Raw genomic sequence first — 14,440 nt, forward strand, 5'->3', positions numbered from 1 at the left:
TGCTTGAATTCTTTTTTACTACTCTGGCCTCTGTGGGCTCTAGCGGAAGTATCACATCAGCCAAGTAGCATATGTAGGGTGTCATCCAGGTTTCGCCTCCTTCAACTAGGCAAACGTGCAACGACTCTTCCCTTGATAATGTGTACGCGCTTATTCTGGGCATTTTCAGCGTTTCTTGAGTCAACGACCGGTGACTCCTCTTAACGCCTTCCGAGGTGCTTATTTGTTGGACTTTTTTTGTGCTACCCGTGGTGGTTCGAGGTGTCCTCAGGGTCTCCTGTATGACTGTCCTTTGTCTTCCCCCTTGCCCGAACTGGCGAGCTTTGGTAGCAAGTCAGCTCGGGCATTCTGTTCTCTAGGAACATGTACTAACTTGAACACCGCAAAAGTATCCTTTAGAATCTTGACATACTATAAGTATGCGGCCATCTGAGGGTTCTTAGCCTGGTATTCTCCCGTAACTTGCCCTGTGACTAACAGGGAGTCACTCTTTACCAACAAACTCTTAGTGCCTATCTCCTTGGCCAATAGCATTCCCACGATCAAGGCCCCATACTCTGCTTGGTTGTTACTGGCCTTGAAGGCAAACCGTAGGGTCTGCTCGATCAACAGCCCATTTGGTCCTTCTAGGATGACACCAGCCCCACTACCCTATTGGTTGGAGGACCCGTCTACGGAGAAGACCCATATGAAATTTGCTTCTTCTTGGTGTGTGGCTGCCAAGGGGAGCTCTACTACAAAGTTGGCATAAACCTGGCCCGTGATAGGTCCTCTTGGTTCGTACTGCACATCGAACTCTGATAGCTCAACCGCCCAACGCACCATTCGTCCTGCCACATCAGGTTTCTATAAGACCTTGTAAATGGGGAGGTTTGTCATTACTATTACGGTGAAACTCTGGAAGTAGTGGCGAAGTCTTCGCGCTGAAAACACAACTGTCAAGGCTGCTTTTCTATGGCCTGGTACCTTACCTCAGGCCCTTGCAAGACTTTGCTGACAAAATATATCGACTTTTGCACCTGATCCTGCTCCTGGATGAGGACCGAATTGATCGTCCGATCTGTGATGGCGAAGTACAAACGAAGCGGGTTACCTAGTTGTGGCTTGCATAGTACTGGAGGTTTGGCTAGCTATTCCTTCAACTTGAGGAATGATTCTTCGCACTCCTTGGTCCATACGAACATGTTGTTTCTCTTTAAACACTGAAAATAGGGATGCCCCTTATCCCCTCCTACTGAGACAAACCTGGACAAAGCGTCCATCCGCCCTGTCAACTGTTGCACTTCTTTTACTGAGATTAGGATCATCATGGCTATAATCGCGGCACACTTCTCAGGGTTTGCCTCTATCCCACACTCAGTGAGTAGAAACCCTAAGAACTTGCCTGCCTCTACCCCAAACACACACTTTTTGGGGTTTAACTTCAGTCTGTACTTGGCTATCGTGGTAAATAGCTCATCCAAATCAGCGGTGTGCTGGTCCTTCACCTGGGAGGTGACCACCATGTCGTTCACATATGTTTGGACATTTTGCCCTATCATGGGCGCGAGCACTCTATCCATCAACCTATGATAGGTTGCCCCTGCATTCTTGAGCCCAAAATACATTGCCTTATAACAGTAACAAGAGAGCTCTGTCATGAACGTCGTCTTGCACTCGTCCCTGGGATGCATTCGGATCTGGTTATACTCAAAGAAGGCATTCAGGAAGCTAAGAAGTTTGCATCCTGACGTGTTGTCTAACAGGGCTTAATGTTGGCCAACAGATAAGAGTCCTTTGGGTAGGCTTTGTTCAAGTCCGTGAAGTCAACACACATCTTCCACTTCACGCTGTCCTTCTTGACTCACACTACGTTCACCAGCCACTTTTGGTATTGGATCTCCCTGATGTGGCCAGCGCTCAGCAGCTTCTGGGTTTCTTCCCGGATGACCTGACGCCTTTCATCGTTAAAATTCCTCCTTCTTTGGCGGACAGGTCGGACCTGTGGGTCCATGGTGAGATGATGACACAGAAAATCGGGGTCAATGCTAGGCATGTCTGAGGCAGACCATGTGAAGGCATCTAAGTGTTGTGCTATGACCTCGGCAATCTGGTCCTACACTTCTTCGCCTAAGGACTTTCCAAGTTTGAACATTTTACCCCCAATCTCCCTCTCCGGTACTTCTTCTACGGGCTCGGGTAGTCTTTCTCGGGCGATCTCGATACGGGTGACCCCTTCTTCCCATGGAGGTTGGGTGGTGACGGCGTACACTCTTCTTCTTGTTTTGAGGCTGTTCTCGTAGCACCTTTTGGCCTCTTTCTGATCAAATTTGATGGTGATCAATGTTCCTTCAAGGGAAGGCAACTTCATCTTCATATGCCTCGAAAAGGCTACTGCTCCTATCTTGTTCAAAGCGAATCTGCCCAAAAGTATGTTATAGGCTGAGGGAGCATTAACAACAAGATACCTTATGTTAGCAGTGCGGGAAGTTGTGCCGTTAGTGAAGGTTGTCCTCAACACTACGTATCCACGCACTTCTACTTGGTCTCCCGCGAAACCATACAAATAGCCATCGTAAGGTCTCAATTGGTCAGGAGACAGCTGCAGTTTGTTGAAGGTCGACCAAAACATTACCTCGGCCGAGCTTCCCTAGTTGACAAGAACACGGTGTACCTTTCTTCCCACCGTTACCACTGAGATCACCACTGGGTCATTGTCGTGTGGGATCACGTCCTGCAAGTCGGCCTTGGTGAAGATGAGGTCGGGCTCGGGTGTCTGGTATGACTTCTGGGCTTCTACTGCCATCACTTCTCTGGCATATTTCCTGCGTTAGGAGACGGTGCACCCTCCTCTTGAGAATCCTCCAGAGATTGTGTTGATCTCTCCGTGGATGGCCACCTCGTGCCCCTGATCTCCTGTTGGGGCTGCTGACGTCGGAGACCTCTGCAGTTCTTGTAGGTATTCCTTCAAGAAACCATTCCTCACCAGTTCATCTAACTGGAATCCTAATGCCAAAGAGTTGTGCAAGTTGTGGCCAAAGGCTTGGTGGAACTCGCACCAAGTGTCTTTGCTGGGCCCTAGCCTCTTGTCGATCTTCGGTGGAGACTTCAGCTTGTCTGCCACGTTTGGGATGACATCAGCTCTTTGAGGTCCATTCGAAAATTGTGTCTGGTGGGGGCGTTTTCCTTCGCACATGCCTTGAAGGGTCCTGGCAGCACCCCTCGTCTGATGGCGTGTACCGTCATATCTTCATCTTTGAAGTGCAGCTAAACCACTAGTGCCCCGAACATGTTCAAGAAGTCTTTCAGAGGCTCTCCCTGATATTGCTTTACGTCGAAGAGATCGTAAGAGACAGGAGAGGGAGCCAGGTTGACAATGTATTGCTCTCTGAATAATGTTGAGAACTGGTCGAAGGAGGTAAGGTGTCCATCAGGGAGACTGATGAACCAGTCCAACGCTGTGCTTGAGAACGTACTCATAAACAACTTACAATACATGGCGTCGGTGCCTCCTCAGATCATCATTTGGGTGTGGAAAGCCGTGATATGGACTTCTGGGTCTTCTATGCCTTTGAAGCCGATCTTTGGACCCATGAAGCTGGCTGGTATCATAGTGTCCATGATCTCCTGTGAAAACGGCATGAGGCAAGCCCTAACTGGTATAGGCGGGTTTCACTCATCAGTTGAACGCTCACCCATGCGTTGCAAATCTCTGTACAATTCTTCGTTGGCTCTGCGTTGTTGCTTATTGCTTGCATGCGACGCAGCCAAGTCGTTCTGGTATCGGTTTAGGCTAGCTTCCTGCTCGGCTTGAACCTCAGCCCGAATCCTGTCCTGGTCAACCTTGGACACCGTTATAGCCTGCTGGAGAGCGCGAATGGTCTCCATGAGTTGTTGCATGGAGACGTTGTCTCCTCCTTCGATTGCAGATGCACCTTGCCTTGTATTTCTCATGTTGTTGGGTGGCTCTCAACACGATTGTGAATGGAACCTAGTTTTATCGGGTCCCATGGTGGGCGCCAAATGTTCTCACCGGTTGACTCAGTCGTCGTTGACTTCAAAGGCAGATGGTGGCTCCTCCTATTTCCTGGTGGTTTCTGCTCCCTCCTCGGGTGGTCGAGAGTGGCTCCGTTGAAACAGAGGGGGCCCTACCTATTGATTGCACTCTGATGATCAAGTTAGTATTGGGCTAAGAAACAATAAGTATGTAAAGCAGTTTCAGTCTTAGAAACAGCGTACCTTTCTAGGGTTCTTACCACCCTTTATATAGGTTGTATCTAGGTTAACTCCATGTCCCACGAGGATCTTTCCTTAAGTGGAATTAGGGTTACTGGTGAGGCATTTTGTGACGCGTTGCACAAGCTTACCGTAGCCGCCGCACAGGACTTAAGAGTGCAAAATCTTAACAGCACGGTCGTCAGGGTACCAACTCATGTACCAGCGCTGCAGGAACATTTGTTCTATCTCCTAAGTATTCATGTGCCATGCATGCAGTCTATCCTTGGAAACCCTAACCCTTACGGGCCTTAGTGCCTTTGAGGGATACTTACTTGTGCTAGACCTGAGGGTACTATGCATACTACATGCATGATCTCCCTCGTGACTTAGGTCCTTCTTTCGTCTGGGTGATAACTCATTATTATTTTTGGGACCCACTTACGTGACCCATTAATGCGACCGGACCACCGAGGTTCGATGTCCAAGTTTGACGTCGATGACCAAGGTCTGGCCAGTACAACCTTATTTCTTTATAATTTTATTTAAATACATTTCTGTTTGATGTTTATTTTTTTATCCTAGAGAAAATTAAGCAAAATAAATAAAAGTGGAGGAACTTGAATATCTCTCAGATCGGAGGTCAGATCATTTTCAATAGGGAGGGTATGATGTCGGAGCATCTAACCACCACATATTGAGCTAAGAAGGCTGAAGAAGATCAATCCAATTTGAGAGAAGCAATCATAGTTGAAGAGTCGTCTTTCTTCCTAGCCTTGTAAATAATAGTATAGAGTAGTTTAGGAAATTATTTTATGCCTTGTATTTTGGGCCAAGAAGAATAGGATTTCGGTCCAAGTAGCATAGAATTTTGGCCATTGGGCCTTTTATCAAAAGTTCTCTAGAACGTCCACTTATGAAGCTTGCAAGTGGCGTCACATATGAAGCTCGTCTCCAACAAGGCACCCCATGAGTCTCCAAGAAGGTGCCACATCGGAAGCTTGCTTTCCAAGTTTATTTTGTCACTTATCCACCGCTAATTGAAGAGGATTTTGAAGCTTGTTCTGCAAGTTATTCCTGCCACATGTCAACTTATAAGTTGATAGTGTAATTAAGGGTGTAGGCTCATTTAATTTGAGTTTTGATATGCACATTGAAGTGCTGGCAAAATTTGTGCACAACTCTCACTTATTCTTAGCTCTCCCTAGGTTAACTTCTCTTAAAATAGTTTAGCCTAAGACCCACTCAAGAAATGGCCTAACCTCTCTTGAATTCAGATCCAATTCCACCTTAAATCACTTTCATTTGCCTATTAACAATAACCACAACTTTCACATCTTCCAATTGCACTTACCTTTCCTCAGATCAAACTTGGAGCTAAGGAGAATTGCATCACTTTTTATCTCCAAGAAAGTCCACCAGTACATGGTGTTGAATTAATGGGGGGGGGGGGCTAAGTTCAAGAGGGGGTGAATGTACTTAGGTAGATTTTTGCAAGTAGTAGTTTAGTCAATCCTGTCAGAAATTTAATCAATTGTTTTTCAAAATAACTGATTAAAACTTTCTAAAAGAACAATGATTCAGAAAATAAAAAACACAATTATTAATAAAAACAGTTGATAAAAAAAATCCAGGCACACAAATCACTAAGACACAAATTTGTCAATCAATTTCACTTAGAAAAGATTTAAATTTGTTTTAGGAAATAAATTTCAGAATTAATTTCAACTGATTATCTTTAAAAACAACTGATTATTTTTTCCAATTTTAGTTACAGAAAAAAAAACAGATTAAACTTGAAAACAACAAATTGATTTTCTGGTTTTGGTAAAAGACAAAAAATATTTCAGCTTTCAAGAATCAATTAAGAATCCAATACAATCATGTATAGTTTTCAATGAGCTTTTTCATTTAAACAATGCAAGTGTATACACACAGAATCAATACACAGATATTCACACAAAATTGTTTAGAACACTAATTATGTTAAATTCAGAAAGTCAAACAGCTCTACAGATAAAAACAGCCGATTGATTTTAAAAACAATAGATTGATCTTTACACCACTAAGAACAATTATGCAAAGAAAGAAATTGCAGTGATAAGGAAAGGTTAATGCACACCAATATTTATACTGGTTCACTCAAAACAGGGTTACTTCTAGTGCCACCTCACACCAAGATGGAATTCACTAGATCAACATTTTCTTTTTACAAAAGAAGATCAAAAAAGTTCTTGAACACTACAAGAACCAAACCACACATTGCAACACCCTGTCACAGTTGTGATACCCGCCAAGAAACCTATCTTGGCACTTACAAACACAATAAAGAAAAAGAAGTTCACCTTAATTATGAACCAATAAACTCAAAGGGATGTCCCAATTCACAGATGCACTTTGAATAACCTTTAACCTCAAGTTGAATCGTGAAAATTAGGCACAAAGAATACTCAAACATTAACAAAGACTAATTTTCTCCAAAAGCACCTCACTCTTGATTCTCTCAATTTGTAAAAGTGTATTGTCTGTAAGAAAATCTCATAACCTTTTTAAGAAAAAAAAAACTCACCCTTTTATAGGAGTTAAAACAGAAGTTGTTTTAAAACATAATATGTCAATAAAATCAACCGGTTAAAAATCTATATAATCAGTTGATTTTACTTAAAACACTTAATTTGTTTCAAAACTGATTTTTCTTAAAAGGAAAGTGTTTAAACTGAAAATACTTTATATCTTACAAATTAAAATATGATTTTTCAAACGTAAAATACATTACAGAAAAAATCTAAAACATTTCGAGATTTTCAATCAATTGATTTACAAACATAACCGATTTAAAAATTGCACCTTTCTAGTAAAGAAAATTATAACCAGTCAAAAATATTTTTAATCAATTTAAAAAAAATAACCAATTAAAAAAAACTTTAACCAATTGAAAATGAAAGCCAAAACTACCTGGACACATAAGGCAGCAAGTCTTCACTCAAGGCTTCATCAAACACTTTGAGTTGGGATTCTTGAGATGTCCAATACATGGCATATCCCTGGAAGCTTAAGGTGGTCTATGGTACTTTTCTTTCCTCACTAACTTGATGACAGGTAAATAATTATTCTACCTTCATCTCCCAATCAAGGTAGACTTCAACATCTTCCTTACCATGAAAATAAGGTCAAACAACTTTTGCTTCTTTAGGTTTGGCTTTCTTTGTTTGCCTTCTAGGTGGGTGTTGATAAAATGCATTGATTCTAATACTACCTTCCTTATATTGGGTCTCCCCCGACCTAGAACTTTTGTTAGAACTTTTATTTAAAAAATTTCTTGCAACCGTTTATCTTTTTCCCTTAAGAGTATTAACTCCTCCTCAAGTGCAGCAAGATGAGCTTCTATTTCAATTCTTTCTTTTCCTTTTTGAATAACATCTTGTTGTCTCCACAGTTAAAGTGAATGAAGATCTTTACAAATTTGTTTCAAAAGTTTTCAAGAAGAACTTAAATCACTTCCACTGTGGTGAGGAGTAAGATTTAACAGAAGCAAAATAAGCCCAACTCACAAGGTAAGTTCCCATGAAGGAACGGTGGATCACTTAAGTACCAAGTATTTTCTAGTCAGACCTTATCCATGTGTACTTCACAATGTTTCTTCTAATGAGAAACACTCAACACAATAAAGATTTGTCCTAAGAAAACTAAAAGAAAAACTCAATAAATGCACAAATTGAAACTAGGTGAGTTCTAAGGTGAGGCTGTTAGGATTGATGACTAAAACAAGAGGGGGGTGAATTGTTTATAGAAGATTTTCGCAAATACTTTCTTTAAAATGAATCTTTAACAATCAACTCAGATAAGAAATTCAGAAAGCCAATCAAATAGACAAACAGAAACTAATATCATAATTTCAATCGGTTAAAAGCACGATTTAACCGGTTGTTTATGACAGCGGAAAATATCAAACAATTATGGAGAAGAGGGATAGAGAGATTTACACACAAGGTTTATACTGATTCACTCAATCCTTGAGCTACATCCAGTCCTCAGTCAAACCACTGAGTATTCCCCTATGTAACCAATCACAGATTACAAACACATATACCACAAAGAGGTGACTTGGAATCCCATAAAGCCTACTCACCCTTTTTTTCACACAGCAAACACCTTAAGCCAGAATCACACTGACTTTACAGGATTTTACAAACAGTTTTTACAGAGTGTAATAAGAACAATTACAAGAAACTAAGTAAGGGTAGAAAACACCTGGAATTACAGTACACCAGAAACCCTATTGATCAGTTCTTGAATCACAGCAAAGCTCAAAAGCAATCTTGCTAAACTTGGAAAAACACCTTTTCACAAACAGTTGGTAATCTCTCTTTTTTTTATCTCAAATCAGAGTGTAAAACTTCTCTCTTTCGTATTTCAAACATTTAAAAGAAGGCTATATTTATAACCTTTGAAAAACTACCGTTTAAGGCAGATTTAAGTAACTGAAACAGTTAAAACATGTTTTCAAAAAGTTGTTAAGAAAACTTACTTTTAATCGGTTGAAACTATGATTTAACCGGTTGAATGGTTTCAGCAGTTATACAACTGATTCAAAAAACAGTTTAAAAACTCCTTTGCTGGCTAAGTGACAAACAATTGATTGCCTCAAAACTTTAATTAGTTGTTTTCCCTTTGCATGAAAAAAACACTTTAATCTTTAAAACATATTGAAATAAGCTTTGTTTAAGAATCAAGACTGATCTTACAAAGATTTTAAACCCCTTAACTAAACCCAACCCTAAAACATAACACAGCTTCAGGTCCAAGAGGATTTGATACATCAAAGCTTCCCATCTTCAACAGAGCCTTCTTGGCAATTATGAAACTTCAAAACACACTCACTGTCAAAATGTTTTATCTAATCAAGTAATTAAAGAAAAATCTTTACGAAATGGAAGAACGCCAAAGACTCTTCCAATACACCTAAAGTTAACAATGGTCCTTTACAACAAAAATTGAAAGTACAGCAAAAGAAAATTCGTCAAACTTTATTCTCTCTAGGGTTTCCATCTCCAATTGCCTTCAGACTTGTTTTCTCTCTTTGGGGTGTTCATCCTTGGAATTTTTCCTATTTATCTTTGGATGATACCTAGTCAAAATAGCTTCACAATCCACATATCAATTCCAACAAGAAATTTCAATCCACTTCAAAAGAAGTTAAGAAATAAGAAAGCAAGAAAAGCTAATTTGAATAACACAACTCAAGATAGTGTAGATGAGACAATGCACAACAATTAACAATAAATTTAGACAATCAAGAAATTAAGGCAAGAAATAAAGTAGGCACACAAGAGAATTAACTAAGATAGGCACTAGAATAGAATACACAAACAAAAATAAATTTTTAGAGTATTTCTGGCAATAGTACTTATCAGACTTACTAAATTTTTTTCTACAATGAATTCGGCCTTGAAATTTGTATCTCAACTTTTTAACTCAAAATAAGGATTATCCGTAACAAAACTTGATGAAAAACACAACGGGAAAAGTCTAAATATTACCGAGAGCAAACGCACAAAGAATTTTATTTTTTTCAACACATAGCATTCTAGCTCTTTTGATTTATCATTTTTATTCTTCTTTGAATTAGGATGCATCTTTTTAGCACAACATCAATAACATATTGAAGTATTCAATTCCAAATTTGTGCTTGAAAATACAGTGTATTTATTTTTAACAAAATTTACAGTCTAGTGTTAATAGTACTTAGTTTTCCAGCAAATAGAAACCTAAAGGAAACAAAAAAATTGAACAATACAACAAGACACAATGGAAATCTAACTCTAAGGATGATCACTAATGATCTACTAATAATCAATGAACCCAAGATTGAAAAGAAAAAGCACTCAAAGCACTCAAAGGCACACAATATGCAGTCCACTAATTACAAGACTTTAAAATACAAACCAATCGGCTAAACTAAGAGATTATGACATATAACGGAGTAACATTACTTAAGAATACATTGAATGGATCTTAAAATGAAAATAAATCAAATGGAATATGATTTAACTAAACAAAAAGGATAAAACACAAGTAGAAATAATAGAGCACACGACTACACTTAAAATTAATCCTAAAAGCTCAAACATAGAGGTTCAATAAGGAACAATGCAATTGAACAAAACAAAAAAGACAAGTCAATTAATCTAATAAGTGTAAAACACTTTAAACAAGCTCAAGACAAGAAAAAAGTGTAGTAGACAACATGGAACTTAGAAGAAAACAATTTGAAGAAGAAAAACACTTATCTTTTATGTCAACTGAAACTTTTAATACCAACTTATGGCCTTCTCCTTCTTCATTGATGTTGTTTCTTAACTTTAGATTGAGTGGAATGGAGTAATGATGTGAAAGCTTTGAAGAAATGTAGATGGATGTCGAGAGTTTGAAGCGAAAGAACTAGAAAGACCTAGTGAAATGTTATGCATATTCACTAGGAAAGAATCTAGGGGAGGTTATTTAGGATACTACTCTGTAGAGAGATTTAGCCATTTTAGATGTGACACTTTACTTAGGATTGAGATTTTTATCAATTATATGGTGAGAACCCAAAGAAGATCCCTATTGGACACGAACTTAACCAAGTGGTTAAGTAAGTGTGAAGGTTCACTTCTAGAGGGCAAAGGAAAAATACAAGTATATGGTGATTGATGATGAAGGGCGGAAATTAAATGGACATGGAAGGAAACATACAAGCATGATGGAAACCGAATTGACAATGGAGGAAAATAAGAACATAAGAGCACAAAGATAAATGGAGTAATGAAAAAATGGAAGAGATGAAGGAAGGAAAAGCTTATGTGATGGAAGAGAGTTGGTCACGCCACTTGGAGTGGGGTCTTCTTCCAAGATAAGTGAGATGGTCGCCACTTGAGAGCTCTCCAATCACTCAAGATGAGACATAATGCTAAGAGGAAACAAGCTTCAAAAAACACCTCACACAATTTGTGCAGAGTAACTTTTCTATTCAAATTCAACATGAAAATACATGGAGTAAGGCACCCTATTTATAGGAATGGGTGCCTTGGAAAACAAGATGAGCAAGGATAGGATGGTAAATGTGTGTGGGGTTGCCTTTAGGGTTTGACTAAGTCAAAAACACACCCTAGGCTTAATGTTCTAGAAACTAGGTCAACTACACCCCTATTATGTTAAAGGCTCCTTATTCTAGCCTATCTTACTATTTGGACCCCTAAAGTGAGCCCAAATTATTTACAGTACATGTTTTATTTTTAAAAAGACCAGAAGAAAGAACATTTGATGTTCTAGTCTTTGCCCATTTCTTCTTCTGGTGAGGCCTGTTAGATCCTTAGTGGGGTCTTCATTTGAAAGTTGAAATGACTTCTCATAGTGTGAATGGTCATGTGAGTCCTTGGTCATCTCCTTGTTGGCTTGGATTGTATCAATTTATGAGACAACTCACTAATCACTCAAGCACAGCTTCTCTTCTATATTCAAGTTCAAGTGTAAGAATACATGAGGCAAGACACCTTTTATATAGGAGAGACTGACTTGGGGACCAAGAGTGAGAGGGGTAGGGACGTCAAGAAACCATCTAAAAGGTAGGTAAAAGAAACCCTAAACCTAGGTGCAAATGTCATGAAAGGTGGGCTTGGCACAAACCCAATTTCCTAAGTACACCCTACTCTATCTTATTCTTCTATTTGAACCCCCAAAGTGAGCCCAATTTATTTACATAACTTGTCTTGTGAAAAGATTAGAAGGAAGAACATTTGATATTCTAGTTTATGTCTGGTTCTTCTTCTATTGAGGTTCTCTTGAGATTTGGTGGGGCCTAGTCTTGTATTCTAAGATGACTGAGCTAATTGTGAAGTGTCTTTTGTGTCATTGGTCATATGCTTGTCTAGTTGGGTTGTATCACTCACCTGTAAGAAATTATGTAAATTAATTTCTATAAAGTGACTCACATGACTTAGTGATATGATTCCAATATATTTGATTCTCATCACTTAGAGTTTGGGCTTTGGGCCCAAATATGATTTAATAATAATAATAATAATAATAGAATAAAGGGCACATTGGTTAACGTGAGAAATATATATTTGATGATATACCTAATGAAAACCTGCATCTGATGGAGATTGGAAACTAAAGGCTATAGGGTTCTGTCTCTGCAAATAATAGTTGTCTCACTGATAACCATCACGAAAGTGTGTGACAAGAACGGAATTGTTAAGAGATAGATTGGGACAAAGGAGATAAAGTAATTGCTCAAGTAGGATCACTCATGGATCAAGGTAAGTGCCTATTCCTTCATTGTATGAGAACATTATTGTATGTGTTCAATTGTACGTTTATGTATGTTTTAATTTACATGTGGTATCAGAGCCTTGTTGCTCATTTTTTGTGATTCTCCATTAATGTTTTTCCATAATTTTAAAAACCCTAATTCGGTTCCCAATTTAATTAATCTCAATTGAAGAACCCTAATTTTAAAATTAGGGTTTATAGATCAAAGTTTTCATTCCTCAATAACAGAACCTAATATGCACCCAACGCCATTAACGACGTTAATACCCTGTATCTGAACCCATTATCGGAGTCGCTGTCGGCGCGAAACCGCAAGCCACAGTCGATCGCGCAGCCTCTCTCGTTGTCGATGCGCACCTCTCCGTCACCACCCATATTTGCAGCCGACGACGCAGGTGGTCGCAACCTGGTCGTCGTCAAGGAACAGATTTGTTCGCACGATTGTTCGCGCAGTGGCCGACGCGATGGTTCGTGGTTGGAGGCGCAGTGGTGGTCTCCCTGAACGGCCTGGTGCAGCGTTGGGGTTGAAGAGGGAAAGTGAACTTTTTACGGTAATGCAGAAACATATGCTTTTGGTTGCATGATTGTCTTCCAAAAGAATGGTTCTAGGTTTGCAATATGTATGAATTAATTCGTCGCACCTTATGTCATCAGTTTTTTTTTTTTTTTTGGTGTGTGGAAGTATCAGCCTTGGCATGGATGATGCAATGACACATAGGGTCCACGTCCTCACGAAATTGGAATCTGACCAAATGTCGGATTCAAAATATTATAATATAATATAATAAAATCCATATATAAATTATCTGCACCCTTACGTTATTAATTCCCTCAACTTTACGTTATCAATTTTATTACTGTTTTTGTTAAAGTTTAATTAAAGTCTTTTTCAAATTTTATTATATTATAATATAAAATAATGAAATGCATGTATGAAAAGAATTCAATTAATGAAACGCATGAATTCATTTATGCACCTTACGTCATTTATTTTATTAATGATTTTATCAAATTTTTAATTAAAATTTTATTATGTTATAATGTAACATTAAATTAAATTTTAATTAAAGTTTTAATGAAATTTTATTTTGTTATAATGTAATTTAATTTTCATTATATTAAAGTTTAATTAATTGACTGAAAGTGAGGAATGGAAAATTAATTTTTCCGCTATATGTATTAATTTTTTTTAAATTATGATTTTGGAATTATTTGTATGATAGATTTTTAATCATCAAAGTGATCACATCTTTATGTTTTATTTAATTCCAAATTATGGATGAATTTTATTTCAATTAATGATATTATTTATGGAATTATTTGTTTGATAGATTTGTAATCTCCAAAGTGATCAAATCTTTATGTTTTATTTAATTCCAAATTATGGGTGAATTTTATTTCAATTAATGATATAATTTTTGGAATTATTTGTATGATAGATTTGTAATCACCAAAGTGATAAAATCTTTAAATTTTATCTAATTCTGAATTATGGATGGAATTTTATTTCAATTAATGATATCATTTATGGAATTATTTGTATGATAGATTTGTAATCACCAAAGTGATCAAATCTTTAAGTTTGATTTAATTCCAAATTATTGATGAAATTTTATTTCAATTAATGATATTATTTATGGAATTATTTGTATGATAGATTTGTAATCACCAAAGTGATCAAATCTTTAAGTTTTATTTAATTCCAAATTACTGATAAATTTTATTTCAATTACCTATAGAATGGATGCTAAATTATTTAAATATGGGTAAATGGAAATTCATTATTATAAGACATTTTTGGATCACCCAAAGGTTGATTAGTTGTCCTTATAATTAATGGATATGATTGTTGGTAGTGAGTATGCGTTATTAGTTTTGTTTGTATATCCAAAGATAACAAGTGTTTCTAGTTAATGCATATATCTTGCCAAAT

This window comes from Phaseolus vulgaris, chromosome 4, assembly GCF_051622355.1.
Source record: "Phaseolus vulgaris cultivar YP4 chromosome 4, ASM5162235v1, whole genome shotgun sequence".
In the NCBI taxonomy this organism is placed as follows: Eukaryota; Viridiplantae; Streptophyta; class Magnoliopsida; order Fabales; family Fabaceae; genus Phaseolus; species Phaseolus vulgaris.